Raw genomic sequence first — 27,597 nt, 5'->3', positions numbered from 1 at the left:
CAGAGCATCAGCTTTAGAATTCTTGGTACCAGGAACATAGGACTGTACAAAATTGAATCTAGAAAAGAACAAAGCCCACTGAGCTTGACGAGAGTTGAGGCGTTTAGCCGTATGGAGGTACAGGAGATTCTTATGGTCGGTTAAGATTAGAAATGGTTGACAAGTACCCTCAAGCCAATGTCTCCATTCATCCAAGGCCAGTTGTATGGCCAGCAACTCCTTATTGCCTACGTCGTAGTTTAGTTCAGCTGAATTTAATTTCTTGTAAAAGAACACCACTGGATGTATCTTGATGGTGATTGGGCTACGTTGAGAGAGTACTGCTCCAGCAGCAATAGAGGAGTCATCCACCTCTAGAATGAATTGAAGTTCAGGAATGGGATAACATAGGATCGAAGCTGATGAGAATGCTGATTTCAAATTCTCAAAAGCCTGAATTGCTGAACTAGGCCAATCTCTGCAGTTTTGGCCATTCTTAATAAGGGAAGTGAGAGGTGAAGTAAGTTTAGCAAAGTCTTTTATAAACGTCCGATTGTAGTTGGCAAAGCCAAGAAACCTCTGTAGTGATTTGAGGGTGGTAGGCCTTGGCCAGTCTTTAATAGCCAAAAGCTTTTCAGGGTCCATGTCGAATCCGGAACTAGATATGATATAACCCAAGAAGGGAATAGAAGTTTGGTGGAAAGATCATTTCTCCCGTTTGGCAAAGAGAGAATTCTCACGTAGTCTTTGGAGTACTAATCTTACATGGTAAAAATGTTCTTGTAGAGTTTTGGAATAGACTAGTATATCATCAAGATAAATGATAACAAAGTGATTTAAATAGTCTCTGAAGATCTCATTTACAAAGTGTTGAAATACTGCTGGTGCATTGCACAATCCAAACGGCATAACTAGATATTCATAGTGGCCGAATCTAGTGTTGAATGCTGTTTTCCATTCATCCCCTTGACGAATCCTAACCAAATTATAGGCCCCTCAAAGATCCAATTTGGAGAAAACAGAGGCTCCTTGAAGGCGATCAAATAGCTCAGGGATTAGTGGAAGGGGATAACTGTTCTTTACAGTGATTTGGTTTAATGCTCAATAGTCAATGCAGGGCCTAAGACCTCCATCTTTTTTACAGATGAAGAAAAATCCTGCTCCTACAGGGGAAGAAGAAGGACGAATAAACTCTCTGGCTACGTTATCCTTAATGTATTCTTCCAGAGAGATGTTTTCCTGACGAGAAAGGGGATAGGTTTTACCTCTAGGTAGAGGAGCTCCAGGTAAAAGGTCAATAGGACAATCAAAAGTTCGATGAGGAGGTAAAGTTTCAGCCTCTTTCTTAGAAAAACATGATACTGCTTTGGTAAGGCATCTGGGATGTCTACAAGTGCCAAGACAGAACTGGAAGATTTGGAGGGACATTGCAGACAACGTTTGAAACAAGTAGTACCCCAAGCTACGAGTTCTCCTTTGGACCAAGAAAAAACAGGATCATGAAGCTGCAACCATGGTAGTCCTAAAATCAACGGAAATTGGGGAGACGTGATGACATCAAAACTGATGCATTCCGAGTGGCGTACACCCACGGACATGTGAAGAGGTATAGTGGAATATTGAATATATTGTGTGTCCAAGGGTTGACCACTGATTGTGGTTACCTTAACTAATTGATTCTTGGTAAGAAGAGGAATCTGAAGAGAGTCGACAAAACTTGAATCTATAAACATTCCAGCGGCTCTAGAGTCAATGAGAGCTTGAGTCTGAAACTTGGTACTACCAACTGTGAGAGTAACAGGAACAAAAAGTTTGGGATTGAGGGTAGATAATGGGTTCTAGCTTAACTCTGTCCCTTGATCAGTAGTTAAGCCTTGGCTTTTACTGGCCTGGTGGGACAGTCTCTTAACAGATGCCCTTTGGTACCACAGTACAGACACAGTCCTAAGGTGCACCTTCGAAGGCTTTCAGCTTCGGACAATTTAATTGCTCCTACTTCCATGGGTTCTACTGTATCAGACGAAGTAGAGCTAGTGGAGGACATACTGGGGGAACTAGACGGTGGATGAAAAGTCGGTCTCAAAAACGGTCTACTAATCCGGTCTCTTTCCTGTAAACATTCTGAGTATCTGGTGTCTAGTTTAATACATAAGTTGATAAGGTCTTCTAAAGATTCTGGTAGGTCACGATATACTAGCTCATCTTTTAATCATTCGCAAAGTCCTTTGCGAAAAGCTGCTCACAGAGCCCCATGGTTCCATGCTGTTTCAGCAGCTAAAGTCTGGAATTCTATAGCATATTGGGCTACAGAAAGGGATCCCTGTCTTAAATCCAACAACCCAGCCTCAGCTGCAGCGGACCTACCAGGTTTATCAAAAACAGAAGAAAAAGCGGATAAAAAAAGGAACCACATCGTGAAGCAAGGGGACATTCTTTAAAAAAAAAAGGTGATACCCAAGCCATGGCCTTACTCTTCAGAAGGGATATCAAAAAGGTAATCTTTGAAGAGGAATTGTAGAACACCTGAGGATTGTTTCTGAAGTGCAAACAACACTGGTTTAGGAATCCACTGCAATCTTCAGGATTGCCGTCGTACTTATCAGGTAGTGGGATTCTAGGAATCAAGTGACCTACTGGCTGTGGCAGATTATAGACAGTATTGGAACTGGCAGCTGCAGCAGCAGGGGTTGAGGTAGACTGAGGAGGAGTAGAGAGATTATGCAGAAGAGCAGTAATCTGATCAAGTTTAGCATCAAGAGATTGCAGGTGTGCAGCCTGTGTGCCAAGAAGTTGTCCTTGGAGGGTCACGGCCGTGGATAACTCAGCAGGGTCCATAATTATTGGCCCATTTGTAATGTCAGGTTAGGTAAAGTCCGGAATCAGACCCAAATGCTAGAGTGAACTTAAATAACACACTAGCACACTGAGTAAAACCCAGGACGTGACCCCCAACAACTTCTATGAAACAAAGTACTCACACAGATAGTAAGGGAATCTAGAGGTTCAGAAAGGGGTACTAGGTATCTTGATGATTGGTAGAGTGGGGTCAGGCCAAGGCATAGTCAGTCCAGTAGTAGTCGGCAACAGGAGATCAGGCAATTTGGGATTAGACAAAGAGTAATCCTTGAAGCAGTGGTCAGCAGTTTGAAATCAGGCAATACAGGGTTAAGCAGGTACTTAGTCAGAGAAGCAGAGTTTGGCAACTTGTATTCAGGCAGTTCAGGGTTAAGCAGTAGCGTAGTCAGTGAAGCAAGGTTTGGCAACTTGTAATCAGGCAGTTCAGGGTTAAGCAATAGTGTAGTCAGTGCATCAAGGTTTGGCAACTTGTATTCAGGCAGTTTAGGGTTAAGAAATAGCTTAGTCAGTGAAGCAAAGTTTGGCAACTTGTATTCAGGCAGTTCAGGGTTAAGAAATAGCGTAGTCAGTGAAGCAAGATTTGTCAACTTGTATTCAGGCAGTTCAGGGATAAGCAGTATCTTAGTCAGAGACGCAAGGTTTGGCAACAGGAAATCAGGCACCGGATAAGCAAACAATGATTGAGTACTCACTATAGCCATGGAGAGAAAACAAACGGGCACCAGGAGAACAAGCTCCCAGAATAAGAAGGCACCTGACGTCATCAGAGGGAAACGGCTCACTGTGCGTAACGTTGCTAGACAACCAGTACATGCCGGAAGGACCGGACCAAGCGAGCGAGCGTGACAAAAGTCCACCGGGCTTCCCCAGTTAAGCAAAGAGGTTTATCCTATTGTTGATACTTATTTTTCTTTTTTTGAATTAAATTGACAGTAGCATTCCCGTACTTCAGTTCAGGTACAGGGTGAAGGAATTACAATAACCAAAGTTACATTAAAAAAGTTATCTTATCATAAACATACATGGATCCTTACTATTGCTGAACTAAACATTCTAATAAAATCATTGAATCCTCAACATTCAATACCGTTGTGAGATACTTGGCTGTGCCTGCATCATATGGTTCAAATTTTTTCACATTTATCTTGTTACTCCCATATATTCCACTCTCCATATATTCTATCATATATAACGTGTTTTTAAATGGATACAAGCATTGTCTTTTTGTTGTCAGGTCTAAAAACTTTAGGTATAAGCTCCATTTATTAATAAAGTGTGGGGTTTGTACAGAAACATCAAACAAGGTATCAAACTGCTCATAAATTACATATTTCAGTAACAATTGTTTAAAAAAAAAAACCAGAAGGTGCTTCCCTATGTAGCCATTTGCAGAATATACATTTTCTAGCTATTAATAAAATATTAACCAACATCCTTTAAAGTTTCCTTATATATGGGAGTTGCTCAAAGAATAAGATATGTGAGAGTGTGAGTGGCAGTTGATGACCCAACATTCTGGACAACCAGAAAGAGATCTGATTCCAGTATCTTCGAACCATGCGGCAATATCACATGTAGTGCAGAAAGTCAGAGTCTGGGAAATAACATTTGTCACATACATTAGAGAAGTTCCTTCTCCATTTACTTAGTCTATTGGGGGTGATATAATCTTGATATATAACTCTGATCTGGGATTCTCTAAGATCTGCAGCTAGGGTTCGCCGACCAGACTAGTTTCAGACTATTATAGATTATATCAGTAGATTGGATTCTGGCCATTCGTTAGTTCCATGTTTTCTCAAGATCTTGCTGTGCACTGGGAAACCATGACTGTAATAGCATCTTATATATTAGGGATATGGCAAAGTGACATGAACTAAACATAGCGTATATGGGGCCTAATGGTGTAAGGACCCAAAATGTGCTACAGTTACGTATAGTCTGGTTAAAATAGTGACGTAGTTGGAAGTAAGCGAATCTTTGACTTGGGGGGGAAAGAGTAGATTCGACAGATGATGTCAAAAGTTAGTACTGTCTTTGTAGACTTATCTAGGACTTTGCTCAAATTGTCGACACCTAAGTGTTTCCAGTTGTTAAAGACAGGGTACAGTGTGCCTGGTAGAAATCTTGAGTTTCCACATATCGGTAGAAAAGGGGAGTGATAAGGGACAACCTGTCGTTTTTAAGTTACAGCGTGCCATGTTAAGAGTATGTCTTTAAACATCGGGTGGTTCAATAAAAATGGCAGAGTTTCAGCGAGAGTAGCATGTAATAAGAATGGTAGTGAGATCTGTGATAGCAGTGCCTCCTCTAGGCGTGTGGGAGAGAAGTGTTGTGAGCCTAATCTCTAGTCCAAGATGTACTTTGTCAGAGACGCCCAATTGTAATAGAGGACGTTCGGCAATCCTAGTCCGCCTTTCAAGTAAGGTAGATACAATTTAGTGAGAAAGGTGCGGTTTAGGGCTATTAGGTAATTTCGTCCAAGTCGGAGTGGGAGCATCTGCATTGGGTACAGGATCTTAGGAAGTGAGATCATTTTAATTATATGCACTCTTCAAATCAAGGAGAGTGGTAGGTTTGGCCAAGCAAATAGGTCGATCTTAATTTCCTGGAAATTGGGGAGAAGTTATATTCATACCATTTGTGTGGATTGGTCAATATATGTATGCCCAGATAGGTAAGATATGTGTCGACCACACGGAAAGGATAGAGGGATGATCCCTCTCCCACCGTACGGTTTAGCTATAAAATTTCTGATTTGCTGATGTTTTATTTTATATCCGGAGAATTCTCCAAACATTTGTATAGCATCTAGGATTTTGGGGACAAATTTTTGGGGGTTTGAAACGAATAGTAGCATATCATCTGCATATAGGGCAATTTGCAGTTTTGAGTGTGCAGGTCAATCCCAGGGAATATAGACCGGAGATATATCGCTAAGGGTTCTAGGCTATATTAAATAAAATTGGGGATAATGGGCAACCCTTTCGAGTGCCTCTATGAAGGAGTATTGGTGGGGAGTATAAATTATTGACTAATAAATATGCTATGGGGCTAGAGTAAATGTTTTTGAATAAATCTATAAAACAACCTTCTATTCCAAAATTCCCCATGGTACCAAACAAATGCCCCCACTCCACTCTGTCGAATGTATTTTCTCTGTCCAAGGACAGAAGGAAGGCACCGGGTAAACCATTGATCACATCTTAGCGACCAGGTGTCCAGTAATGAGTCACTTCATGCAGAACTCGCCGTATAATGGTGACCAAGAAGCGACCAACTGTGAAGCCAGTTTGGTCAGTGTGTTGTATGCATGGTAGAGCATGTTTAAGGCGGTTGGTCAATATTTTCATCAGAAGTGTATAATCTCATTAAGTAGAGAGATAGGTCTATAGGACAGAAATATTGGCTGCTGAAAAATTTGTGGAGGGTTTTCATTGATGTATGAAGTAGCGGTCAAATAATCTAGTTAATAGTGGTGAGACTTGGCTATTTAACATATGGTAAAATTCCATAGGGAGCCCATCCGGGCCTGGTGCTTTCCCCAGAGCTAGGGTCCACACCTCCTCTTGTGATATTGGGGCATTTAGATTGTCAATTTGGTGTGCCGATAGTTTAGGGAGGGTAACTTTATCCCAAAAATTAGTTTAAGCCTCAGTATTATTAGGTTGTGCTGCATCTAAGGTAAAGTAATAGTCTGCAAATTCTGTTATTATGTCTGTCGAGTTGTGAATTAATGAGTTATATTTATGAAGAGCCGGGATGCTCCGGTTTGTTTGTTTGATTTTAATCAAGTATGCTAAATATTTGACAGTCCGATTTCCATGTCTTAGAAATCTGACCTGGTTTCTATTTTCCTGATATGCTGTATTTTGGAGTAGAAAGGTGTCTTTATTTTTTGGCCTGAAAGTATGAGATTCTATTAGCTACAGTCTGACAGTAAGATAAATAGGTTTTTGTTAGTGTGTCATTGTAGGATTTTTCCATGCTATTATGTAGACATTTCTTTTTAGTGACATATGCGATAATATCTCCTCTTAAAACAGTCTTTGCTGTTTGCCAAAACATCTCAGGGGTTGTTAAGTGGGGTGCATTTTTGGATGTAAAGTCATCCCATTGCCTTGTGAGGTACATCTAAAAGTCAGGGGATGTTAAGAGGTGTTTTGGAAAATGAAATATTCTTTTATTGGTGGGGTGTGGGGTAGGGTAAAGTCTCAGTGAGATAGGGGCATGATCTGAAATAGTGATGTTATTTTTTTCATCTCAGTAACCAGGAGCTCTAGGGAAATAGATGTGAGGAAGAGATCTATGTGTGAGAGTGTATTGTGCACTCTAGATGCGCAGGTCTAGTTGCAGTCTGCAGGGTTTTGGCTTCTCCAAATGTTGTGGACTCCAAGGGTTGTATGCAGAGTATCAAAAATTTTCAGAAATTATGTAGTTGAAGTGGTCAGTGGCTTCATAGGGTTATAGCTACTCAGGTCTTTGAATCTGTCTAAGACTGGGTTGGGTGTTAGATTAAAATCTCCTGCAATAATGAGGGTAGTGTCTAAAAAAGGAACCAAGCTACTAGTCAAGTGTTGCCAGAATTCTAGACTACGGTGATTGGGGCCGTACAGATTACATAGGGTATATCATCATTAAGTATAATCACAGGAGAGAAAGAAATTGAAATATGGCCGGTTGTTAAATATAAGTTTTAGATCAGTATCCAGTGGTGAGCAATCAGTGGAGCATATTTTAGCAGACCATAGTATCTCAGTTATTCTAAAGTAGAACCATATAACAATAAATAACAAGTTAAACAATAACCGTAACACATAGACATTAACATTATCATACAACCTTATTGGGAACCAATCCATATTGGGTCCTCAGATGTGATGAAGGTCTGGGATGCCCCATGAAAGGGGAGACAGTTGTCATAATCAGATAGTGGAAGTCACTCAGGGGAGTCATGTTGTGGAGCTTGGAGTTGCAAAGAGTGTTTTCTAGCTTGATCCAAGAATGACTGGGCATCTTTAGGTGAGTCAAAGAATCTTGGTCCTCTCAAAGTATACAGGCACAGTTGTGCTTGGTAGAGTAGAGTAGCCTGTCGATTCTCTTTGTGGAGCAATGTACACAAATGTGCAAATTCGTTTCTTCACTTTAGTACATCAGCTAAGTAATCCCCTAGTAGCGGTGAGCTTAATGCTTGTTATATCAATTCACTTGCTAACTGGCTAGGCACTGTGGAAAGGTCAGACCAGCCTCCTCAGATATTACCCATGTGGTGATGCATAACCGGTGTTCATTGTGACCGTATGGCACTTCCGTGGCGAGGTATCAGATGGTTTACCTCTCAGACGATAGCACTTTAGCTCTGTAGTACTACCGGCTATTAAGGCTAGCGAAGGTCTCAGAGGGCCGATATGATGGATTTTCACTATGAAAATCTCAGATGCTCTTCTTCACACCGCCATACTCGGTGCCCACCCACTGGAAGTCTCCACGTTTGCAATATTCTAACTTCAGTCCTTTGCACGCATTGGTTGAGCACATGAGTGAAAACTTTTTACTTTAAACTTGTAATACGAACGATATCCGATGAGAGCAAAAAGCTTACTTCTAGCAGAGTTAGCATGGGAGCATTAAATACTGTTCCACTTGTAATCTGGCCCTTAGTTTGTTATTTCCTTAAACAGATTGTGAATAATAGCCTTGAAAGAAACAGATGCTGCTAAAATCATAGAATGTAAATAATACTCACGAACCTGCTTTTGTTCTGCAACAGTGCACGTTGTGCTGTTATGTCACCACCTGACACTCTCAGTAGAGTTCTTCTTCTTCCGCACATTATCAATATAGCTTCAGTGCAGGAGTCTGTCACCAAGTGGAGCCTGCAATCAGCATCATCAGTACTGAGTTCACACTCTCATAGAATTTCACTGACATTTTTCATTGTAAACTTTCTTAAAGTGAGGATACAGATACAGTGACTGAGCTGTACATGTCAGATGCATGTTTCCTTACAAGCCCTGGGGCATGAATTCTGATTGGGAGCTTAGAGTCCCATTACAATGGAATGTGGCTACAGAGGAAATTTGAGGTAATTTATCTTACTTTTATATATAGAGATTTTTTTTTATATTTTAGCCTTTTACAGATATGCTGCATCCCTTTCAAGTGATTCAACATTTGGGTATCATGTCTGATTAGTTCTCTGAAAATAAGGCAGACCCTGATAGTCCTAGATAGATGAGAGTTGCTTCCCATAGAAAATAATGAAGTTCTCTGGTATACAGAATCTCACAGGGGATAGTAAGTTCAACAGGGCAGTCCCTGGCATTGATATAAATTATCTGTTTGCAGAAGATACAAATTAAACTGAAATGTTTTCACAAGAGCTTAACTTGCATTTGCTTTTTTTTAACAACATTAGTTTTAAGTCAGATAAATAGATGCATTGTGAACTTTAAAGGGAGCTGAGCAAAATCTGTGAGAGCTGTAAATGTAAACTGCTTAGAGAATATAATAAGTTGTTAGAGAGTTTAAACACAAAGGGAACTCTGCTGTCCCTTCCACTTTTGTTAGTTCAGTCTAATTTGTAGTGAAGCAACGTAGGCCTGTCTTTTGCTTGAAATGGCATTTTGTGTTCCCTCTACCTTGAGGTATACTTTAAATAAAAGGGATTGATATTGGCACATTACAAAAAAATCAGAGACAGCTTTTGTAACAGCATAGGTATTGCAACTAGAGGACTTCTTAAGTGTGGTGTTGAAGGAGTGAGCAGGCGTTATAAGTGAGGGAGAGGTATAGGGATGAGAGGAGGAGGAGGAGGCAGTGTGTAAGAGAGAGAAGGGGACTAAGAGGGCGAGCAATGGCTAGTATGTTAGGGACAGTGAGCTAAGACGATAAGCAGGGCTGTGTGTAAAGACAAAGGGGTGAGATAACAAGGAGAAGGAGAAGGCTGTGTGTAACAGACATAAAGTGAGGAGAGTGCAGTGTATGAAGGAAACAGGTATAAAGGGGTGAAGCAGACTGTGAAAAGAAAGGGTGAGGAGAAAGCTGTATGAAAGGGTGAAAAGGATAGTATATATCAGGGAAGTAGAAAGAGGGGTTGAAGAGGAGGCTGTGTTTGAGGAGAGAGGTCTAAAAGGTGTATGAGGGTTAGTTGGATTGAGAGGGTGAGCAGAGTGTTAGGAAAGGATGCTGAGAAGATTAGTTAGAGGGAATGATAGGTAAAGAAAAATGTTTGTGGAGGAAATGGAGTGAGTGAATGAGTGAGTGTGAGGAGGAAATTGTGTGTGAGGTAGGAGGATGAGGAGGTGGTTTCATGTGAGGGAGATGTGGGATTAAGAGGTTACCAGGGGTTTATATAAAGGAGAGTGATCTTAAATGGTATGTATTCCCAAGGAAACAAGTGCCTCTTATTAAGATTGAGTTCTTGCCATCTAGACCATACAAAGATTAAAAAAGGTACCCCAGTATTATAGGTGACAGGAACATGTAACATCTTATTTGCAGACTTTCCTTTTTTGATACAAGTGTTGTGGGTGCTGAGATATGAATTCTGTAAGGATCTTCCCTTGCATCATTTGCAGTGAGGGAACATTCCTAATTTGTTACCAGATTAGCCAATCAGGACTTTTGTGGGTTCTCTCACATGAGACCCAGTTGCTGGTCAGAAAATGTATAAAGGACATTGAAATTGGAGTAATGGCAGATGATTTTCAGATTGCCGTTTGGTGGGTTATAACAGTTTGGGGGCTTCATGCAGTGGACTTTGTCTAAAAATGCTTTTTGCATTAGGAGAGTCAGGTCATATTCAGGGAAAATTGTAGTTTGAAAGCCAAGTTAAATTTAGGGTTAAATCTGGTGTAGGTTTAAGTACTTTATATTAGACTAAGGCATCCATGAAAGGGCACTTATTTTGTTACAGCACCATGGCAAGTAACATAAAGTAATATTACTTAAAGAGATGTTAAACTTACAAAATTTATATCAGCAATTAAGCACTGCATTGCAAAAAAAAAAAAAAAAATCACCGGAATTTGCAAAGTATTACAAACTAAGGGCGCGATTACATATACGGCGCAGGTTTCGGCGCAAGCGTGGGAACCCGCACCACCCGTAATTTCATCCAGCACATCGGGGTATTACATATACTGTGCCATTAGATGCTAAACTGGCGTAAGTAGGAGAAACTGGGGATCTTCTGAAATGTGTGCAAATACACATTTTAGTCGTCGCAAGTAACTTACGCCAGTATTTTGTCCATGGAAAGTGTCAATAAAGAGTAGTTTTATACAAATTAGGCTAACACTTGTAAAAATGGACAGATTTCAAATAAAAATGTGACACGCAATTACACTATTCAAAATTCATATATAAACCCATGCGCAGCCGCCATTTTCTTCAGTGTGTTTGGATTGTTCATTGAGCTAGAACACTGGTTTGGAAGATTAGTGAGGTAGAGAGAGAGGCGCAAACAGAGGAGTTAGTTAGGTTGCATTGTTGTTTGATTAAGCTTGTACACTTACATATATTTTTAAATATTGCACACATATTTTGCATACATACATATACAAAATACACCACACTTTTTTTTATAACACCTAACACATTTTATTTGATTTTTACAGTGTGATAGGCTGAGTGTTTGGCTGTGATTGCGTGTGATTGAACTGGGTGTGAGTGTGAGTGTGTGTAGTGTGATTTAGTGTGAGGATGGCAGGGAGAGGTAGGGAGGAGGGAGAGGAGTGGGCAGGGAGAGGAGTATTGGAGAGGACAGAAGGAGCAGTGGGCCCCCCCGTCAGGGAGTAAGTGGAGTGGGGAGAGGGAGAGCTAGACGGGATGATGGGAGGGGAGATGCCCGAAAGCCCCAGAGAGCAGACACATCTAGAAGAGGGTCAGAGGGTGCACATGGGGACAGAAGGGGGGAGGAGGGAGAGGATAGGGAGGAACCCACACCAGGGACATCACAGCCAAGTGTCCATGGAGGATGAGAGGCTGTGATGTCCCAACTTCTCATTTGATGAAAATGTTGTCCAGGCCATCATGGACAATTACAGTGCCCTCTTCAGGCAGGAGAAGGGCAAAGGCATTGCCAAAAAGTGAAAAATGGCATGGTTGGCGGTAGAGGATGCCATCAACAGTGTGGACCCGCAAAGGAGGACTGTTGTGGGCCTGAAAAAACGGTGGAATGACTGCAATAGGCGGGTCAAAGAAAAGATGGGGCAGGAAGCTATGCACCAGAGGGGAACAGGAGGTGGTCATCCCTGGATATTGAGTATAAAACCTGGCAGGAGATGATACGCAAGCCACCACCACCACCACCATCTCTTCAGGCAACCACAAGAACAGTATGCTCCTAGGCATGAGCATGATTGGATGGCTTCAGTTGAGGACCCGGGAGGGATGCCGCCACCATTGCTATATGACCCTTGGCAAGATTCCTGGCCAGAGGAATATCCTCCCTTTGGCTTTGAGGGAGAGCCAAAACAGCCACAAAGGGTCCATGTATTTTCCCCCCACAACACAATCTCATGGCAGTCAGGTAATTACCCACAGACAATGTCACAGGAAGTGCCAATTGGACAGGCTGAGTGGTCACACACTGGTCATCAGTGGGACTATCAACCAACCATGAGAGCTCCACCATCACCAGCAATTGGACGAGCTCTACCATCGGCCGATGGAAATATAGCAGAATCTACAGCTGCACCTTAAGCACCATCAGATGACTGTCCCTTTATATATTTTGGCATCAATGCCAAGCTGTGTTAACATAAGAATAAATTACACTCCAGTGGGTTCTAAAGAGATGAAGGTCATACAATTATGATTTCCCATTGTTCTTTCCTCCAAGTATTGTTGATTGTTTTGAGAACAAATTTAAAGTAAATAAGCAAGTATATGTCCACAATGTGATAAAGTGATGAGATCTGATTCTACCTACAAGCTCAATCCATTTGATTAGGTTGTGGCTTCAAACAACAAAATCAGGTATTTCAAATACACCAATAAACCTTAAAAAAACCAATATCATGGTATACTGTCCCTTTAACCTTGAGATGCTGCTTAAATGTATGTGTTTGTTAAGGCTTCCAGGGAGTTACGTTGCTTTTTTAGTCAGTGCAAGGGTTGCTGCACCTGCAATATGTGGCGAGATGAGAATGGAGTTGATTTTCTGAATTCTGCGCGTGTAAGTCCTTACGCTATATATTGGATACCAAATTGCGCGGCTGTTCTATGTTAGTCTATGGTGATAAAAATTACGGCCGAAGGGTGAAATATACGCGCGTAACTAGTATGCTACGCCATATATGTAATACCAAAATCGCGTAAAATCCGGCGACGGAGGATTTTGCGGGCGACACTGCATATGTAATGGATCCCTAAGAGCAGTTCAGAGATACACCACCATGAATTATGTATTCAAAGCAAAGATTTGCCTTAGAATAATATGTAAATGTATTTTTACAATTATAGTAGTCATTTAAGCATTGAAAATATAAGTGTAAAGGTTTCATTTCTATAAAGTTCTTTAGTTTCTATAAAGTAATGAGTGCAGCTACATTTAACTAGTATTCTATTTATCTCTGTTTGTGCAAACAAGACTGTGTGAAAACCATTTTAGATTATCCTATGTTCTGCATAGCCTTGCTTGGACACTCTCTTTTTTTGCCTGTTTTATATCTGTCACAAATTGTCTTCAGCAGAGGAAACAGATAAATAGTAACTTAAGTTAAAACATGGCAGTGCCCATTACTTTGTAGAAACTCAGTGGAATTTAGAAAACCAACAATTTCAAAGTTAAATTACAAGAAAAGGAGACAAAATAAATAATTGAAAGTTTATTGAAACATTTTTTAACTTTACATAATTAAACATTTTATATTACAATGTCATACTGTTTGATATCCATTTAGATGCTGACAGGAGTTTAAAGGTACACAAAGCTTTATTTATATCATCAAGGTTGTTGCTATGAATTGACCCTGAATCTTCCTTTAGTTACACTTCTTTTTTTAAATGCATATATACTGAGCACTGTACAATAACATCAGAATAAAATATTTGGCAGAAACACATACAGGAAAGAATTTAATCTCCTCTATAAATACAGTTGAAAGTTATCAGTGTGCTTATATTTAAAATGTATGCAAAAAACTATTTGTTCATTCACACTAGAATGATACTTCATATCAGCAACTTTTGTATGTGTCTTGGACCAAGGAAAATATCTTCCACAAACATATTTTGAGAAGTAATAAATTGTTTTACATCCTAAAAAAATATTCATATTTCTTTGGAGTAAATTCAATTTAGAATCTGCTATTTCAGCAGTATCTTACAGAGCTAGAATTAATGCCTATAGTAAAGTCCATGCATCAGTGTGGATAAATACTGAAGCAGTGAACCAAGCACACCAGCTCTGTAAATTGTTATAATCAGTAGATTGTATTAGTAGGGTGCATTTTCCTATTAGCGTTTCGCTGTTACTTATGCCTCATTAACTGGAATAAAAGGTTTGATCTCTCCCTTTGAAAGCAATAAACTTCATAACTTTGTGTGCAAATTAATATAGGTCCAAATAAACGTGATCCTGTATGTACACATGAATGTTAATATAAATGTGCAAATAAGTGTGTGCATGTGAGTCAATGGGCCTCATATATCAAGCTGTGAAAGTCACTTTGGGGCCTCAGTTTTCAGGCTTGCACAAATAAGCATGCAATGCTAGTTAAAGGGATTGTAAAGTCCAAATTAAACTTTCATGATTCAGATAGGGCATGTCATTTTAAACAACTTTCTTATTCACTTTTATTATCAAATATGCTTTGTTCTCTTGCTATTCTTAGTTGAAAGCTAAACTTCGGTAGGCTCATATGCTAATTTCTAAGATCTTGAAGGCCACCTCTGCATTTGACAGTTTTTCACAACTAGATGGCGTTAGTTCCTGAGATTTATATAGATAACACTGTACTCATGCACGTGAAGTTATTTAAGAGTCAGCACTAATTGCCTGAAATACAAGTCTGTCAAAAGACCTGAGATAAGGAGGCAGTCAGCAGAAGCTTAGATACAAGGTAATTACAGAGGTAAAAAGTATATTAATATAAAGGCGTTAGTTATGCAAAACTGGGGAATGGGTAATAAAGGGATTATCTATCTTTTAAAACAATAAGATTTTTGGTGTTTACTATCCCTTTAAGTAGCAGTTGTCTTAAAATGTGGCAGAGTAAAATCATCCCGATCTGATACAGATGATTGACAGCCCTTGCTTGCATGCAATTGGCCGTGCATGAGCAGGGGACAGCACTGCACAAGCAGCTTAAATGTGGGGAAGATATGCTGCCTGCTCGCAGTGATGCCAGGCATACAGGCTTGCGGTGGTGAACCTTGTCCATCTTGGCATTAATAAATGAGGCCCAATTTGTCTTTTCAGGTGAAAGTGCATGATAGTCAATATGTATGTGTGTGTTCAGTTGACTGTGAGTCAATGTGTGTGTGTTCAGAAGAATGTGCATGTGTATGTTCAGATAAGTGTGCATGTGAGTCCATGTGGTAGCGAATCATGTCCGCCCGGCATCGGTAAATTCAAACAGCATACACTGTCGGCATTTAACATTGCACAAGCATTTCAAAAGAAATGCTTGTGCAATGCTGCCCCTTGCACCTTGTATCTGATCTGGATGATTGCAGTCCACAAGCTAAGGAGCAGCTGCTTCTTAACTTAGGTTTCAGGCCGACCTGAAACCTTAGACGGAGCAAGCATCATCGGCTGCTTGATAAATCTCCCCCCACGGGGCCTACTTATCAAGCTGCCAACCGCAAATACGCTGGAATTCCGCAGCGTAAATTGTGACGAGCCTGACTCCCCTTAGTTATCAAAGCCTACAGACCGACAAAAGTTGAAATCTGTGACGTAACATACGATCCGCCAATCTCAGTCCGACACAGATTGATACTTACGTTATTACAGATGTTCTGAATGCAAATTCGGCACTATCTGACTACTTTCGCTAGTTAACAAATATCTAACAGATATGCTCGCCACTATTCCGGCCCAGCGTACCTGCTTTTCAATCCACCGCCCTGGAGGCGGCGGATACCATAGGAATCAATGGGAGTCTGAAAGCAGCGAAAGCTTATGTTCCCTGCTGCCCGATATCCCATTGATTCCTATGGGAGAATAAAAGTTACGTTTACACCTAACACCCTAACATATACGCAAGTCTACACACCCCTAATCTTCTGCCCCCTACACCGCCACCACCTACATTATACTTATTAGCCCCTATTCCGCCGCTCCTGCCACCTACATAAAATTATTAACCCCTATCTCGCCACTCCCGGAGCCCACCGCAATTAAATAAATGTATTAACCCCTAAACCCCTGGCCTCCCACATCACTAGCACTTACTAAACCTATTAACCTCTAAACCGCCAGCCCCCCACATCGCCATAAACTAAATTAAACTATTAACCCCTAAACCTAACAACCAGCTAACTTTGTATTAAATATTAACTCATCCCTATCTTATAATAAATTTAAACTTAACTTTAGATTTAACTTAAACTATATTAAACTAATAATTAACCTACCCTAACTATTATACTAAAATTACATTAAACTATATTAAAATATTTATAAAATAATATATATAGAGAGAATGTACTTCAGAACATGCAGGGTGTTCTGAAACAGCAAGGGTAAAATATAGGCACACAGACAAATGAATAGTAAAATTCAAATTCATTTATTTTCCCACATCATATAGGTGAAACATTGTTTAAAGCTAAGCCAAACCATATAAAGTGTACAAAATATTTACAAAAACACCACAAGTTATATGGTAAAAGACAAAGGTATAGGACAAAATCTACCTAAGCATACGTATGCTATAAGAACCTAATGTTATCAACCGGTTCAGTGTAACAGCGTGAAAAGACTCAAACAAACATCTGCCCTACGATAGCAACAATACATACAAACATCAATGAATGGTTAATTAGCATATCTAGGACATAGAGGCAATGGTATAAGTCTTATCCAAAGTATAGCCCAATAGCTAATTACTGAAAGTTGTAGTTTATAGCAGACGTGATACAAAAGGCAGCAATTCCTGCTGTATGCTGGATCGCAAATAGTAAAATGTGAATAAACTGGCACTTATCTTTGGCGTGTTGTTCCCCGATATTTCCAACAGACATACACTATCAGTGTAACGCTATTGTAGCATGTGACGTCACTGGAGGAGGGACGTATGACCGCAGTCAGTCTGCAATTGGTAGTTGGGGTGGGAGTTGCTTCCCAAAGGTATCCGCCGTGTGTCCGCTCAGCCACCAATGAAAGAACCAGGCTTCGAATTGTATAGCAGGGGATACTTCTTAGCAATGAAAGAACCAGGCTTCCACACTATGAGCAGACAGATTCAATTACCAAGATGTACCTTAGCGTATTATTCAGCCAAAAGATGCTGCCACAAGTAAATCACAGTTCTCACTGACATGAGCGATCCAGATCTCTTTTGTCTAGCATTTCACAAAGCAAAGAGCACTCTCTTGTCAGCGCTCCAAACATAGCAATACGTTAGGCAAATGTCCAAATATGTGAAGTTTCAATCACTTTTCACCTTGGTTTTAAAGATTTCACTTTATATGGCTTGGCTTAGCTTTAAACAATGTTTCACCTATGTGATGTGGGAAAATAAATGAATTTGAATTTTACTATTCATTTGTCTGAAGTACATTCTCTCTATATAGATTATTTTATATTTATTCTAAAGGGTGGCACCAGGATAATCTTATTCAGCAATATTATCTACTCTCTCAAAAAAAAAAATATATTAAAATATTAAATTTACAATAAAAAATTACAAAGTTACAAAAAACTAACAACTAAGTTACAAATAACAAACACTGAGTTACAAAAAAAAAATAAGCACTAAGTTATAGGGCTCTTAGATTAGGTGTAATTAGTTTAAATATTTGATAATTTTTTTTATTTTGTGTAACAGTGTTTATTTTTTTTGTAACTTAGTGTTTGTTATTTTTTGTAACTTAGAGTTTGTTATTTTTTGTAACTAAAGTTTTATTTAACTTTGTAATTTTTTATTGTAGATTTAAATTATTTGAGTAGGGTTAGGTGTTTAAATATATAATATAGTTAATTTAATTTGTAGTTTAATGTAATTTTAGTACAACAGTTAGGGTAGATTAATTATTAGTTTAATATAGTTTAATGTAATTTTAGTATAATAGTTAGGGTAGGTTAATTAATAGTTTAATATAGTTTAATGTAATTGTAGTATAATAGTTAAGGTAGGTTATTTAATAGTTTAATATAGTTTAATTTAAATCTAAAGGTAAGTTTAAATATATTATAAGATAGGGATGAGTTAATATTTAATATAAAGTTAGCGGGTTGTTAGGTTTAGGGGTTAATAGTTTAATTTAGTTTATGGCGGTGTGGGGGGCTGGCGGTTTAGGGGTTAATAGGTTTAGTAAGTGGTAGTGATGTGGGAGGCCAGAGGTTTAGGTTTAATACCTTTATTTAGTTTTGGTAGAGTCCGGGAGCGGCGGGATAGGGGTTAATAACTTTATTAGAGTTGCGGTGGGCTACGGGAGTGGCGTGATAGGGGTTAATAACTTTATTTAAGTGCAGCGGGGTCCGGGAGCGGCGGGATAGGGGTTAAACAGTTTAGTATAGTGGTGGTGCTTAGTGACAGGGTACAAATAAAGCTGGGAAAAAGCCGAAGAGCAGCAAGATTGATGACTGTTTAGTTAACAACAGTCCGCTGCTCATCGCCCCGTACTTGGTGCGCTGCTTTTTTACAGTTTTTTATATAAATATGGAGAGTGTATTCAGTTTCGCGGCTGCGATGTTAGGCAAACGTATTGGTGCCGTTGAATGCAAGTAAGTTGACGGCTTGATATGTAGGCCTCCACGTGTGTATGTATGTGTTAAGATAAGTGTGCATGTAAGTCAACACGTGTTTGTATGTGCTTAGATGAGTGTGCATGTTAGTCAATGTGTGTGCATGTGTGTGCTCAGATGAGTGTGCATGTAAGTCAACACATTTGTTTGTATGTGTTTAGATGAGTGTGCATGTAAGTCAATGTGTGTGCATGTGTGTGCTCAGATTAGTGTGCATGTGAGTCAATGGGTTCCAGTTATTAATTGGCGGGCTGCACTCACAGCTTAAAAAATGGAGCCCATTGTGTGTGTATGAGTATGTTCACATGAACATGCATGTGAGTCATTTTGTGTGTTCAGATTAATTTGTTTCTAAAGGGACATGAAATGCAAAATTATATTTTCATGGTTTAGATAGGTCATGCAAACATATTTTGTTCTCTTGGTATCCTTTCTTGAAAGTATGCCTAGATAGACAAATCACTACTGAAAGCTAGCTGGTGATTGGTGGTTTCATTGGCTCACCAGATGTCTTCAGCTAGGTTCTGGTAGCTGATTGCTGCTGTGGAGCTTACTTTGCCTATGTGTTTAACCATTTTACATTGGTTTAACACAAAAGTACAAGAATAAAACATTTTAATACTTTATGTCCCTTTAAGAAAACCTGCCTCTGCGTGTATCTGCAGTAGTTGTTAGTTGTAACCCTGGGTGAAGTTTTAACAAGCCCACTAAAATACCAAACATCAGGGGATACAATCAAAATTCCTGGGATATAGTAAATAATATGTGGAAAAATGAACAATATATGCACTTACAATTTTGCTGTTAATGTTCTCAACATGCAAAACAGGCTCTACACTGAGATGCCCTCAAGCCCTATTTCACCATAAGAAAAATAAAAACAGCACCATGGTATTACCAGAAAAAAAATGCTTCCTAGATTTTATTTTAAAAAAGGTTAATTTGTATAAAAATAGATCTACATTTTAATAAAAACACAACTGCTTCTGGGCTGAAAGCTTATTAGAGATGTTTTACGTAGGTTGCAAACAAAGTATGCACACAGTATAACTGATATTAAAAACACTCATCTTAAAATGTATTAGACAAGCACTTAAATTGCCAGTAAGGGGGAAGGTTGAACAAAAGGCAGAGCCCTAAGAAGTATCCTGGTTTGGAGATATTTTACGGATATACTCCATCCATTTAGACAAACAGGAAAATATAAAGTGAAATGCAATTTCACATTGATTTAAATTTCTAGCTTCCATTAAGAAAAAGAAAAAAAAAGATTTTTTTACAATAGTTTAGAAGAAGGAATTTGGTATCCCAATAGACAGAACCCCACTCTATGCACACAAACATGCACAGCCCTATTATACAGCTACATGAATGGAAACACATTAATTTAAACGCACATCACACACGTTAGCACACGTGCACACATGTAAACGTCACACATGTAACTTTTTCAAGGAAATGAATGTTACTGGCTGCTTGGTAATTGTAGTTACAGGTTGCAAAACAAAAGAAACAAAACCTGTGTTTAAAGGGATAGAAAGGTTAAAATTAAAATGTACTTGGGTGCATTTTTAATGTGAAATAGAAACAATTTTCTGCTGCATACGCATATATCCTGTGATTATCCCTGCACCAGTATGCAAATGCCACACCTTCTCAACTGCCTTGCTACAGATACTCTGTGTGACCAAAAAAAGGTTAGGTTTTTTGGTCACACAGAGTATCCGTAGCAAGGCAGTTGGACATTAGCGGGCTGTTTGAATTGTTTATACTGAACGCCGGAGACAGACTGTTTTATCCAAACACACTATCACACTGCTGTGTATGCTGCTGGTGGACTTTATTATCTAAAGACTTTTTTATGTGCTTATCATGTACTTCTTGTAAGTATGTTTTTATATGTGCGTGTGATTTTGTAATAAAATTATTTTACGCTTGAATCCTGGGTTGCACTGTGTTTTCCCTCTGTCCACAGTCTCTTCGTATTTTGAACCTGTCAAGACGCTCAGGCTCCATAGACGGCAGCACCCAGCTTGTTTCTGATTAGGAACATCAGTGGATCGAATTATATGAACTCATTGTTCTGGATAACCTTTTGGAAATACTGCAAGTATTTGATTATAACGTCCACTGTGGACTGGATATCATAACTATATAATCCACACCCGTGGATATTAATATTACTTTTGTGGCTACATATCGATCTATTTTAACAGTCATATATATGTAACAGCTTACAATGGAAGGTTTATGTCTTTTTTGAAACATTGTGTGTATATACGACTACTTCCGGCTGATCACTTGAGAGCTATACATATATGTAACAGCTTAAAATTGAAGATTGAGTCATCTTTTTAAACATTGTATGCACGATTATTCACGGCCGAAAGTAAATATTTTAGATATATGTGTCTCTTTTACAATAGGTGTAAAACCTTAATCACTGTCTTGTGATATTCACATAGCGCTGCTTTACAATTTATTAGTGTTAGTATTTCTTTTTTACTGACTAGTGACGCACCTCCATAAAGCCCAGTCGCCATTAACCACGGCGCTTCACTGTGCGGCAACTTCCCTGCTTTTCCTAAACTAAAGACTCCCAATGTGCAGGATCAGTATTCATATCTGCAGCCACACTTAGAAACTTGCCTTTTTACTGAATATCCTGTGGTCACTATCACAAATTCTGGGCTTTAACTGTGTTTGACTTGACTTGTTCACTCCTCTATTTCTGGACTCTCAAGTTTTAGTTTTTCCTTAGCCAGGACCTTAGCCATACCTAGGAGGATAAAACTTACACCCTGAGGCACTTAAAACTACAACATATTTTTTTTTTTTTTGGGACTGTCATTTAGATAAACAAACAGTGTCTCCAGTCCTTTTCTCCTGGTCTCGGACCTGCCATAACAAAAAAGAACCTTGATTGCTATACAACAGTCGCAGGTAAGGCGGATGTCTCTCTACCTTTAGATAATATCCATGGCATCTATCCTAGGTTATAACAAACCATACACTCACACTCACCCTCCATTTCTCGCTTTTTGACATAGCAGCGGGTCATATCCTCCTTCCCCTTCTCCGTGATTGCTCTGTGAGGACAACTTCCCTGGGGAGTATGGAACATACGCTAAGGATATACACCAGAGGCCAACAGCCATCACTGATACGCCTATTTCTTCCAATTGTGTTATAATACTAACGAGCCACCAAGATGTCACAGAGGTGACTAGAAAAGAATGACAAGGCGCAAAAGATGCTGCAAAAATCCCAAGATGCAGTAAATGCCTTTTTCAAGCAGGCAGACAAACCTAAACAAAAACCTGAATCTACCTCACATTCTAACACTGCAGGTGATATGGAAGATGGCTCTGATAACTCGAGAAGCCCATCTCCAGTAGTTGTTGGTGCAGGTGGTGAAACTCCTATAACTTATAGAGCTATGGAAGCTTTAATCGACCAAGTCAAGTCCTGCATAAGGAATGAATGTGCAGACCTAAAAAAGGACATTAATAATTTGGGCCGTAGAGTTGACTCACTGGAGGAGCATGATTACGTGTTTTCTCAGAGGATGGCAGAACTATCTTCCAAGGTGACACATCAGCAACACCATATTGTAGATCTAGAGGACAAATTGGATGACCTTGAAAATCGCACGAGACGCAATAATCTGTAATTCCGAGGTGTACCAGAGATGGTACTGAACAATGAACTTCAAGATTTTTTTGCAAGGCCTTTTTATGGAGATGGTGGGCGCAGCTGACATGGAATTGTCTAACATCACTCTGGACAGGGCTCATAGGGCCTTGCTCCCAAAACCGGCTGCAGATCTCCCACCTAGAGACGTTATTGTCCATTTTCAGAATTATCATCACCGTGAAGATATATACAACCTAGCTAGGAAACAGCAGGCTGTGATGTACCAGGGCAGCCGCATACAGATTTATCAGGACTTGTCTTTGAGAACTTTGCAAAAACGGAAAGACTTTTCTGTCTTAACTCTTCATCTGAGACAGCTAAAAATCCCTTATAGATGGGGATTCCCTACTTCAGTAATTGCTACAAAAAATGGTAACCAGTGTGAATGTCATGCACTATCTGACATTGACAAATTCTGTACCATGATGGGTATCCCGCCTCCGACTAAAGATAATAGGCAACATTCACAAAATCTTCCACTGGAACGGGCTGCCCCAAAGCCCAAATGGAGACAGACCGCTCCAGCAGACCCTGAACCAGAGCAACCAGGTTGACCATGATTGGTATCATGCAGATATTTCAAATAATTGCAGCTCCAGGCTGTTCGGGTAATGTGGAAGTAGTGAGATACCCCACATTATCTACTCTTCTGCTGGACATATGTTTTTTGCAGGGAACTAATGGACTGCGGCAAGTATAATAAATGTTATTTTTACACAGCATTTATTGAAGTTACTGTTTGGCTGTACTAAAGTTGTTAAAATAAGGTTATTTTATTGCAGTATAAAATACCTTATATGTCCATACATGTCTATCAAAATTGAACCACTATCATTCTCTTTTTTAATGACATGAACCATGTGCCTCCGGTCAGTACAGCCCACTTTCTAGTGGACCAAGATGATACTTAAGCTCTGTTACTTGCTGGACATGGGCGGTGCTGGGCAAATGCACATGGCTAAATTAGGTAATATATTACTGTTGATCAATGTCATTATGTGGTATTAACCTCGTAATCAGGTGCTTGGTAATGGGGAACATCCTAGATTGTTACTGCATTTCTCTGTATTGATGAATACCTGTGTGCACCTCTGTATCAGGCCACAATTCCTCTCAAGTTTCTTGCTTGCGGGATGTGGTTGGTGTTGCCCGGGCACTCACATGTGAATTAGGCTGTTATTGCAGTATATTTGTTTGTTAAAGTTATACTTTAGTTAGATAGGCCCTGCCTATGTCATACCGATGTTTATCACCCATATAAACAAAGCTGGGATCGCTTGGAGAATAATGGTGTTATGTCAACACACCTTCCCTATTATTATCCGTGGCCGCCTGTTAGCTTTCTGGGTCATGACCGCATAGGTTCTCACACTGATGTTAACGTAGGTCTGTTTTACAAATGGCTGAATGACGTAATGATCTATGCATGCACCCGGTTTGTTAACTAGCCCCTTGTATTGTACGTTTTGTAAGTTTGATTTTATTTGTAATCTTAGATCACCCTTCCTTGATTAATTGTGAGAGTTAGATTGTTACGACTTAACTTATTTTTTCCATTAGATTACATTCCTATCCTCCCTTCTACCATCTTTCCCTTTCCTTTAAATTTCCCATAACCCGTCCTTTCCCGACTACTTATACTGATAGTCCTGTGTCCATCTGTAGATACACAAACCTCTTAGAAGGTAATAAGTAACTCACGATCCTGACTCTGTGACTTGAGATTCTGACATGTGCACCTTGACAATAGGAAGCCAAAATGTTAAAGGCTTTCTATCAGCTGAGAAGCGCTCGATAGCTTATTATGACTTCCATAAAAAAAACATTGATGTAATCAATACCGTAGCTACAAGGTACTATGACCAACATTTCCTTAGTTCAGGACCAGATAGGAAGAACGGTGTCTGCATATCTATTAGACGTAATGTCCCAATGTAGAGTCTTGATTTTGGTTGGAATCTGCTATGGTAGCCCGATTACTGTTTATGCCCCGATTAGACCCACGCCCTTTTTCTACAAATCTATAATTAATACTATATTAGATATTTCCAAAGGTCCAGTCATACTAGGCGGTGATTTCAATTTCCCTATGAATCCTGCTTTAGATACTTCCACAGGGAAATCGTACCTTCGGAATAACTTGCTGAAAGCTAATTGTGCCACATTACATTCCATCTCCTTGTTTGACACCTGGAAAATAGCCCATCCCACACAGAAAGATTATACATTCTTTTCCCACCCTCAACATTCATACTCTCGACTGGACTATATAATGTGTAATCAGGCATTTTTAACTAACTTAGTTTAGTCCAAAATATCACATACACCTTGGTCTGACCATAGTATGGTCCTTACTTCTTTCCATTGGTCTCCTAGGCCTAGAAACACTCTAAATTGGAGACTTAATGACACTATCTTAACAAATCAAGACACACTAGAGGAGTTGATCAAGGCATCTGATTAGTATTTTCTAATTAATAAACCTGAGGACACATCTGCTGCAAACAATTGGGAGGCATATAAATGCTACATCCGGGGATATCTGATAAAACATACTGCTAAACTACGGAAGCTCAAATCGGCCCAATTCACATCTCTAACGAATAGTTTAAATGTAGCAGACACTATACACAAGGCAGACCCGACCTCCACTCAAAAACTGCTGAATCTCTCCTTAGCGAGAGACAATCTCAACAAGTTCTTGACTCAAAATGCACATTTGAGAGCTCTTACTACTAAAGCAAAATTATTTGCCAAAAGTAATAACGCAGGTCGTTTACTGGCTAGGTCACTTAAAACACAAATATACACTTCTTTCATTAGATCTATTTCACACCCGTCAGGTAGATTAGCTAGCAAAAATGAGGACATTGTGGATACTTTTGTTTCCTATTATACCAAACTCTATAATCTTAACCCAAATATGTCCCATGACAAACTCAGTAATATTGAGAAGTACCTAGACACTTTAGACACTCTGAAAATTACAGATGAGGACAGACATTCCCTGGACTCTCCTATAACCCTCCAAGAAATCATAAATACTATCAAAGCACTCCCAAATGGCAGGTCCCCCGGTCCGGAAGGTCTAATGGCTACATTTTACCAGTTGCTTCAATCCCAATTGGGTCCACCACTACACACGTTATTTACTTCAATAGATAAGGGTGAGGCTCTTTCTCAATCCCTACTAGAAGCCCTCATTATGGTTAGTCTGAAGGCCGATAAACCTTGCACCCAGGCGGGGAACTACAGACCTATTTCACTACTAAATATTGATATAAAGATTTACGCCAAAATACTTGCAAATCGTATGAACACCATCTTACCAAATATTATACACCCGGATCAGATGGGATTTGTAAGAGGGAGGGAGGCAAAGGACAATACTATTAGAGTCTTGCATTCTTTGCAGGCCTCTCATGATAATAAGACCCCTCTCACTCTCCTATCAACTGACGCAGAGAAGGCCTTTGGTCAACTGGCACTTTATGTGAGGGGCCCTGTCAAAGTTGCGTTTCTCCAAAACTTTTCTTACCAGAATTCAGGCACTATATTCAAGACCCCAAGCAAGGGTTCAGGTAAACGGCCCTGTTTCACAATCTTTCCCAATAACAAATGGTACCTGTCAAGGCTGCCCATTGACATCACTATTATTTGCTATAACAATTGAGATCCTGGCCATAAAAATCAGAGGAAATGCAGATATCCTAGGTATACAATACAAACACATTACCCAAAAATGCCTGTTGTTCACGGATGATGTGATCCTCACCCTTCGATCTCCCTCTACTACCCTCCCTGCCCTGATACAGACTCTGGAAGCCTATGGACAAGTATCTAACTTTTCCATTAAAATGGAGAATTTGGGAATAATGCTACTAAATATGCCTCCACAAGATGTTGACTGTATAGCGTATCATACTGCATTTAGGATAACTGACAAACTTAATTATTTAGGCCCAACGATTCCCAAAAATACCCAAGATATCTACCAAGCTAATTATATTAGTCTCCAATGCTCAGTGAAGGTTCTTCTTGAGGGCTGGCATAGGCAGGGGCATTTGTCCTGGATGGGAAAGATAAATACTATTAAAATGATGATAGTACCAAAGTATTTGTATCTTTTCCAGACATTGCCGATGGCCCTGCCTGACTTGTACCTGCATATCCAGCAGAGGATGCTCAATTCATTTATCTGGTCTTATAAAAAGCCTAGAATATCTCCAGATACTCTTTATCTAAACAAGGACGATGGGGAACTTAATGTCCCACACCTTTTGAATTACTATAGGGCTGTACATCTAGCCAGGGTGATCTCCTGGAACCATTTCCATCCTACTACTCTGTGGGTCCATGTCAAGAGCTCTCTGCTGGAGGTTAAATGCATGAGATATATCGCATGGCTTCCTAAAAACCATAGACCACTCTTAGCATACCAGAACAGCTATGTTAAAGCTACTCTTGACGTGTGGGACTATGTAATTACACATATTAAAGGAATCTCCACCTCAGTTTCCCCCCTAACCCACTACTGAATAACCAGATCATCCTACAACATACCTTTTTCACTCATACGAATGTCATAGAATATTTGAAAAATCTGCCCATTTATGTACTGTTAGACTCCCGGGTGATCAAAGATAGCGTATCATTAAATAATGACCTGGGCCCTCCCTTCCACAATTGGTATTCGTACCTACAGATTAGACATGCACTTAACAATAGCACACACAAACTTAATGTTCTGAGACCATTAACGGCATTTGAGCGGATATGCACAAATCCTGAAATCAAGAGAGCACATCTGTCATTAATGTATAAAATGCTCAAAGGGTCTTTCCCTGCTCAGCGACCTGCATACCTGCTGAAATGGAATACAGAAATATTAGAAAATAATAGCGAACTTGACATCGTCTCAGACATATCTACCCGACCGCTTTGTCTACTTGTTGGAGGCGATGTGGATGTAAGGACTATGACCCACATTTGGTGGAACTGTCCACTCATCTCTGGCTTCTGGACACAACAAGAACACAGTATCAACAAAATTTTAGGCTCACATATAACTCTCAACCCTGGTCTCATTCTCCTTAACCTCATTCCACAACTTCACTGTGCCTACCGTACAAAGCTACTTC

This window comes from Bombina bombina, chromosome 2, assembly GCF_027579735.1.
Source record: "Bombina bombina isolate aBomBom1 chromosome 2, aBomBom1.pri, whole genome shotgun sequence".
Classification (NCBI taxonomy): domain Eukaryota; kingdom Metazoa; phylum Chordata; class Amphibia; order Anura; family Bombinatoridae; genus Bombina; species Bombina bombina.
The sequence above is the reverse complement of the archived record's forward strand: the minus strand, read 5'-3'. Positions refer to the sequence as shown.